Below are 6735 nucleotides of genomic sequence, written 5' to 3' on the forward strand. Positions count from 1 at the left end.
AAAGAGACATCAGTAAGTAAAATCTCCCTCAGCTCTCTAGGGTCCTCTGCCCACCATTATCACCCTCGAAACTGGCTATGATACAATTCTAGGGACACTCTCCTGCCACAGAATAAGACATTTTTGCCATTTCCGCTAGTGCCCAGAGCCCCGCTCAGGGGCTAGGCCAGTGAGATAGAGCCAGTTTTCTCTCCTTCCTTCCCCGGACATTATTATTTATTTACTTTTTTTAGGTGAGGCAACCCTTGGTTGACCTCACAGATTGCAAGGACCTTGTCAGCTTATGATCTCTCTCTCTTTTTTTTTTTTTTTAATTTTTTTACGCCTACAACACCTGGTCTTCCTAGGTGGTCTTCCATCCAAGGCTAACCAGGCCTGACCCTGCTTAGCTTCCGAGATCAGACGGTATCGGGCTTGTTCAAGGTGGCACGGCCATAGACCCTTCCCTGGCCATTTACTGGCCCAGCAAAGGGCCCCTCCCTCCAAGCAGGAAGGAGCCCTTCTCAGCACACCCAAGTCGAGAGGCTCCTCCACTGGTGGCTTTGCTCCCCAGTGTCACTCAGGATTATTCATCCTGCCCCACCCTCACCCTCCTCCATGGATCTTCATCTCTGGAAAGAACCAGATCTGAACATCTGGACTAAATTGTTTCCAGGCAGGCCTCCTTGGAATTATAACAATGACAATAAGTAAAACAGGCATCATTCATTGAGTGTATTAGAGTGAGGAGGAGCAGACTCTGCAGCCAGACCACCTGAGTTCCTATCCTGACTCTACAAAGAAACTTGGGCAAATTACTTAATCTCTCTCTGTACCTCGGTTTCCTAACCTATAAACTGGGCTAATGGTAGTAACCACCACAGGGTCACTGAGGAATAATGAGTCAACAATGTCAACGTTAACTGGCATATAGTAAGCGCTATGTATTTGCTTTTATAATTATTGTAATTGTGATCTCCTGGGGGATAATGAAGTGTGTGGGCTCTGGAGTCATGGAATAGGTTTGTATCTTGGTTTTACCACTTATTGTTGACCTTGCTCAGCCTTTTTGACTTTCCAGTGTGGCAGTTTCCACATCTATAAAATAGAAATGGGAATAATGCCTGCCTCTTAGGGTTTTTCTGAAGATTAAATAAGATAAAATGTGTAAAAGTGCTTAAAACAGGGCCAAACACATTGTAGCTCAAGAAACTTTATTATTTACTTTTACTATTTTTCATCTAGTGAGGAGAAAGGCAATATTCTTATTATCGTTTTAGAGATTGAGGCAACCGAGATTCAGAGAGGTTAAGTAATTCACCCGGTTTGTAAGTGGGTACAGCAGGGGCTTATTTGTCCCTTTATCTGACTGGCATGAAGCCACCACACTATATGTAGCAGATTTACAAGGAGTTTAGGAGGAAGAAAGAATCTGCTGCTCTAAGCAGGGATTGGGCCTCTAGACCCTGTGAATTATTTGTAGCAAACTTAACTTCAGGCTGGCTTTCGCCAGGAACTGGTATGGTGCAGGACCGGGGGACCTCATGACCTCAACTCTTGGTGATATCAGTAAAGTCAAAGCCAAAGTTAATATTCCATTTTGAAATTCAGGCCTGAGCCTGAAACACACTCCTTCTCTGTAGATTCTTAAGTTTGGTGTTCCAGGCCATTTACTGTCACACCCTTTTCACCTTCCCAGACTCATCTTGCTGTGTCACCCACCCCATGCTCTGGCCACAGTGGATGTTCACTCACATCTAAACATACCTTCATTTATGCTGTGCCCTTATCCCTAGTTAAAACCCTTTCATCTCCCAGGCACAAATCCAAGAGCCAGCTTTTCAAAGGTGCCCTCTCTGATTTTTCCCCATAAGAATTAACCACTTCCTTCCCGTGTAGCCTCCAGCCCCCTGCTTAAACCTTGATTTCACTAAGTTCACACTCTGCCTTGTATCGCTTGATAGCTGTTCCATATCTCCCTTTAGACTTGGAGGTTGAGGATGGATACATATCGTTCATTTTGGGGGGCTCGGTATAGAGTTCAATTGAAATAGCCTAAGTTAAACATAATTATGGAGGAAAAAGTTAGTTATGTTTAACTTTCCTCCTTCCAGTCAGAATGATCTCGGTTAAATATAGGCACACATAAATACAATTATAAAGGAATGTATGTTCAATGGAGGAACTTAGAAAATCTAGAAAAATATTAATAGCAAAGTAAAAGTTATCTATAAAACCCTCATCTAACAATTGTTAACATGTTGGCATATTTTCTTCTATGTTTATAATTAAATAAAAATAAATAAATCGGCTCATATTGCATATGCTGGAAATCTCCCTTTCCCATAACATATCGTAACATTTTTATAGGCTTTAAACATTCTTTAAAGGCAATTTTAATGGTTACATGGAATTCCATTTATCTATGCCTACTCTCTGCCCTAAAGACATGCTGGCAGCCTCTGTACTGGGGGCAGGACCCTTGGAGCCTCACAAACTATTACCAGTGAAGGGAAGACACATGATTCTGTGAGGGCAAACCAGGCATGTCTCACCTACCTGTCAGAAGTCAGACCTTTGGCAAATATTTACTCACTCATGAGCCAGCCATGCCTTTAGGCTGGAAGGTTCAGGCACTGAGACAGAAGACACCCCCCACCTCCCGGGAACACACACAGAGACCAACTACAATACCAGCACTATAGATAGGCTGGCAGGATGGATAAGTAGACTGCCAGGGAGCAGTTTGTTATGCAAGGGAACAGAGTCCAAAGAAAGTGCCATAGGCATGACCTTGGCGCTGGCACTCTGGAGAAGGATGAAGTTCCCAGAAATCCTTCTCTAAAACGGAACTGAGATTACCAATCCCACAGGCATCTACCTGGTTATTGTCCCAGAAAGGGTCGTTTACTCATTTTTTGGGAAGGTCACTGCCTCCATATGTGACCCATGTGTTCTTTCAGGCCCCTCAAGTGATAGTACTAAATTCTTCCAAAGTTTCCTCTGAGTTTCTTGGTCAAATTGGTGAAGACGGGGAAAGGAATAGGATTACCCAAATTATCTGGATGTTTACACCACTTTCTTTTCCACCTTGGGCCTTGTTAAGCTGCCTTTGGTGGTTCGAGGAGGACGGGGTCTCCTGGTGGCTAGGACAATGTGGTTGGTTCCAAAGCCGCAGCACATGCTCTTGTCCACCATTTGTGTCTCAGTGTTTGTCTTGGGCTGGGGGAAATCCCAGAAGGGAAATGTCCTGTTTTCCCTGTGGTCCAGCTGGAACCCACTCTTTCTAAGCCTGAGCCCCAAAACTCCCCATCAGCTTCATCCTCATAGTGGAGGTGCGACACAGCAGATGCACTCTCTACTGTCTGTGCTTACTGTAGCCAGAGCCTTAGCAAGAGACTTTCCTCAGATTCCCATGTACTCTGTGGGAACATCAAATGGTCTTCGCTGATCTAGCCTGGGGGTGGGCAGGTGGGGAGAGCATAGGAAAGGGGAGGAGCTAGATTATAGGTCAAGGGCAGGCTGGGAAGGGCCTCTCTAAGGTGTTTAAAGTTCATTCTTCGAACAGTGAGGTGTCATCTGTATTTTTTCAACAGGGCAGAGACATCCCTCGTCCATGCTTTAGAAAATAACTGCTGGTATTGAGGAGGATGGATTGAAAGGCAGAGGCCTGGTGGCCTGCAACAGGGCAGAGCAGTGGGAATAAATAGAGAGGGGGCAGAATATATGGAAAGTCCAGAGAAATTCAGGAAGTAGAAAGCCCCGAGTTTACCTAGGGGTTTGCATGTGGGAGAAGAGGAAGGCAGCATGTGAAGTTGGTAGCACGGGTGAGTGAGAGGTACCCTTCTCCAAGACAGAGAATTCTGGCAAAGAAAGATGTGGAAATGATGGGTTCCAGGCTTGCCATGCTGAAGGTGAGTTGACTGTGGGACAGCCTGTCCAATGGAAAGGACACATTCTAGTCAGGAGCTCAAGAGAGGGAGCAGGTTCAGGAATCGGTCATCAGCAGATACGGTACTATTATTATCAATAACAATACTAGAACTTCCTGCACATTCAATGAGCCAGGCACTGTTCCGGGCATTTCACATGTGTGGATTTGTTTAATTCTCACCACAATCTTTTGAGGTAGGCAGGCACTGTTGTGTGCCCCAAATACAGATGATGAAACTGAGCATCGAGAAACTGGCCCAAAGCTGTGCGGCCTGCAAGTGGAGCATGCAGGAGTGGGTATCCACTTCGCCCTAATCCCTTTGTGAGAACATCCTGGGAATTGCGAGACTTGTGAAAAGTTAAAAGGATCGTGCCCTGGAGAAGCACCTGGGGCAGACAGTGCTGAAGAAATGAAAGAGTTGGTAGGAAAACCAAGCAGGTCAGACCTGTCGTGAGAATGGGAGTCATTTCAAGGAGGTGTTAACTGCACCCAGGGCTGCAAGGGGGCCAAGAAGTGAAGTAGGGAGGAGGCCATGGGTTAACCCACTGGGAGGCCCCCTTTGAGAGCCATTCCTGGAATGACGGGGAGAAAGCTGGATTGTAGGAGATTGAGGATTAAATGGGGATTGAAGAAGCAGAGAGAGTAACGCATGGTTTATTAGAGGAAGTCTGATGAATGGGCAAGTGACAAGTAGGATAATGGCCTGACAACTAGGATAATGGCCTGAGTGCAGGATAGGGTTGGGGTAAGAGTTTCTTAGAAGGGGGAATCCTATAGTCCGTAGGTCTGAAGCAGAGAAAGAGGGAGAAAGAAAGAACTGATAGAGTATCTGGAAGCAGACAAGAGGGTAGGTCTTGAAAGCGGGAGACAGCTCATCCTCCGAGATGAGCAGAGACAATAAGGAGCCTGAAACAGGGCAGAAGCTGAGGGAATAAGGGAGCAGAAGGAAATGGAGGGATGAATAGGACCTGATAACTAATAGAATGCAAGGGAAGGAACACTGAGGACCGAGGTTTCTAGCTGCTAAGCCAGAGGATGAGGAGAAAGCTTGGGGAGGCAAGGGGTTTAAGTTCACTTTTAGCCTCCTTGCAGGTGAAGTGTCTGAGGAACCTGCAGGTAGAGAGTTTCTGTAGGCAGCGTGTATGAGGGGCTGGAGCACAGGAGGGAGATTTTACCTAGGACCCTGGGGAACCTGCAGCTCAGAGGCAGTGGTGGGAGTGAGGGAGGTTACCCAGTGGGGTTGTAAGAGGCAGGAAAAGAGTCTGAGGAAAGCTTCCAGGAAGACGGCCCTGAAAGGCGAGTATGTTTGCAATGCCTAAGAAGAGTCTGTCAACAAAGAGCGTCCATTACAGTGACTGGTTTCATTTGATAACTATATTAATAATGTATTAAATGCTTTTATGAGCACTCAGAGATGAGTATAAACAGGGACATCTCTATGTTTGCAGGTTCATTGCCTGGTCCCTGAAATGCCAAGGGAGGAACTGCAGAAGGATCTTGCAAGTAAGCAGAAAAGTGGCAGATGACAAAATGTAGATGATTAGCAAGGAGGATAAATCCTGACCTCTCAGTCACAATTTCAGGACAAGAGTCAGCATGGGTCAGTTCCTCTAGATTAAAAATCTTTAACCTGAGGTTGAGGGGACCACCTCCTGGGGTTTCAAGGGTCTCCCAGAATCGAATGTACCACCAAGTGAAGGAGCTTAGGGAGCAGGAGCAGCAGAGAGGACATCCCCCGGAAGGTCTGGGAGCCCATTCTTAGAGCTCCACTCAACAGGCTAACCTAATGTGGGGCCTCCCCAAGGAGGGTGTGGTTCTAAGGTTTTTCCCCCTCCCAGGTTCCCAATTTGCAGAAGAAACTTACCCTTGACATGCAAATGATGGAAACACATTGGTGTCTGGGGCTCTTTGGTTTGTGGTTTTTACCATCAGATGTCTCTGTGGCTGAGCATGTTGATTTGCTCATCAAAGCTAGAGGACTGCAAGTCCTCAGAAAAAACGAGAGAGGGATCTGGGCCTATGGGCAAGTGGGTCTCTAAGGCAGGCTTGTCCAGGAGGAAGGCGCAGACCTTCTGCAAGAGGTCTGGGGGCAGAGCTGGAACTGCAATTTGGCCTTGCCCTCCTCAAATCCCCTAGCGCCTAGGTAGCTCCTCTTCCAAGCAGAGTGCTTGGTGATCACCACCTGCTCCACCTACCCACCCCCAGAGTGGAGCTGGAAACCAAACTACATAGAAAAAGACTAGCTAAAATTGATTTTTTCATTTATTGAACAAGTTTTTCGGTGGAAAATGTTCTCAGGTCGCAGAAGCCCCAGAAATGGCCAGGGATGTCGGGGAGGAGATGGGGAGATGGCAGGTCGAATATAACCGTGTGAATGGGTAATAGCTTCGATTTCCTGACCTACTCCCCACCGTCTCCTCTGACCTCGCATTTTATTTTGTTTCCTTCCCGAGTCCTAATTCCCAGGAGGCCGCCCCTCCCCCACACCTCAGCCATCCCAGACCTTGCTCTTCTCTTCTCCTCGGAGCCGAGGTCGCGAGTCTCCCCGCCCCAACCTCTCCGGGGTGCGCCTTCCCTGCGCCGCTCCCCAAGCCTGGAAGGGCAGAACCCCGGCACCCTGCTCCGCCCGGGAGACTGAGGCTTCTCTCTCACGCCCTCCTGCCCGCCAGCTGGGGAGTCACTGCGGCTGGTGCCTGGAGGAGGGGTGGGGAAACGGCGGGGATTTTCCTGATCGTCACCCGGCGCCCCCTATCCCCCGCCACCGTGTTGCTTTCTGCACCTACTCCGGCGGTCCTCCTCTCTCGCAAGGGGTCGGGCACCCG

This window comes from Pteropus vampyrus, unplaced genomic scaffold (assembly GCF_000151845.1).
Source record: "Pteropus vampyrus isolate Shadow unplaced genomic scaffold, Pvam_2.0 Scaffold261, whole genome shotgun sequence".
Taxonomy (NCBI): domain Eukaryota; kingdom Metazoa; phylum Chordata; class Mammalia; order Chiroptera; family Pteropodidae; genus Pteropus; species Pteropus vampyrus.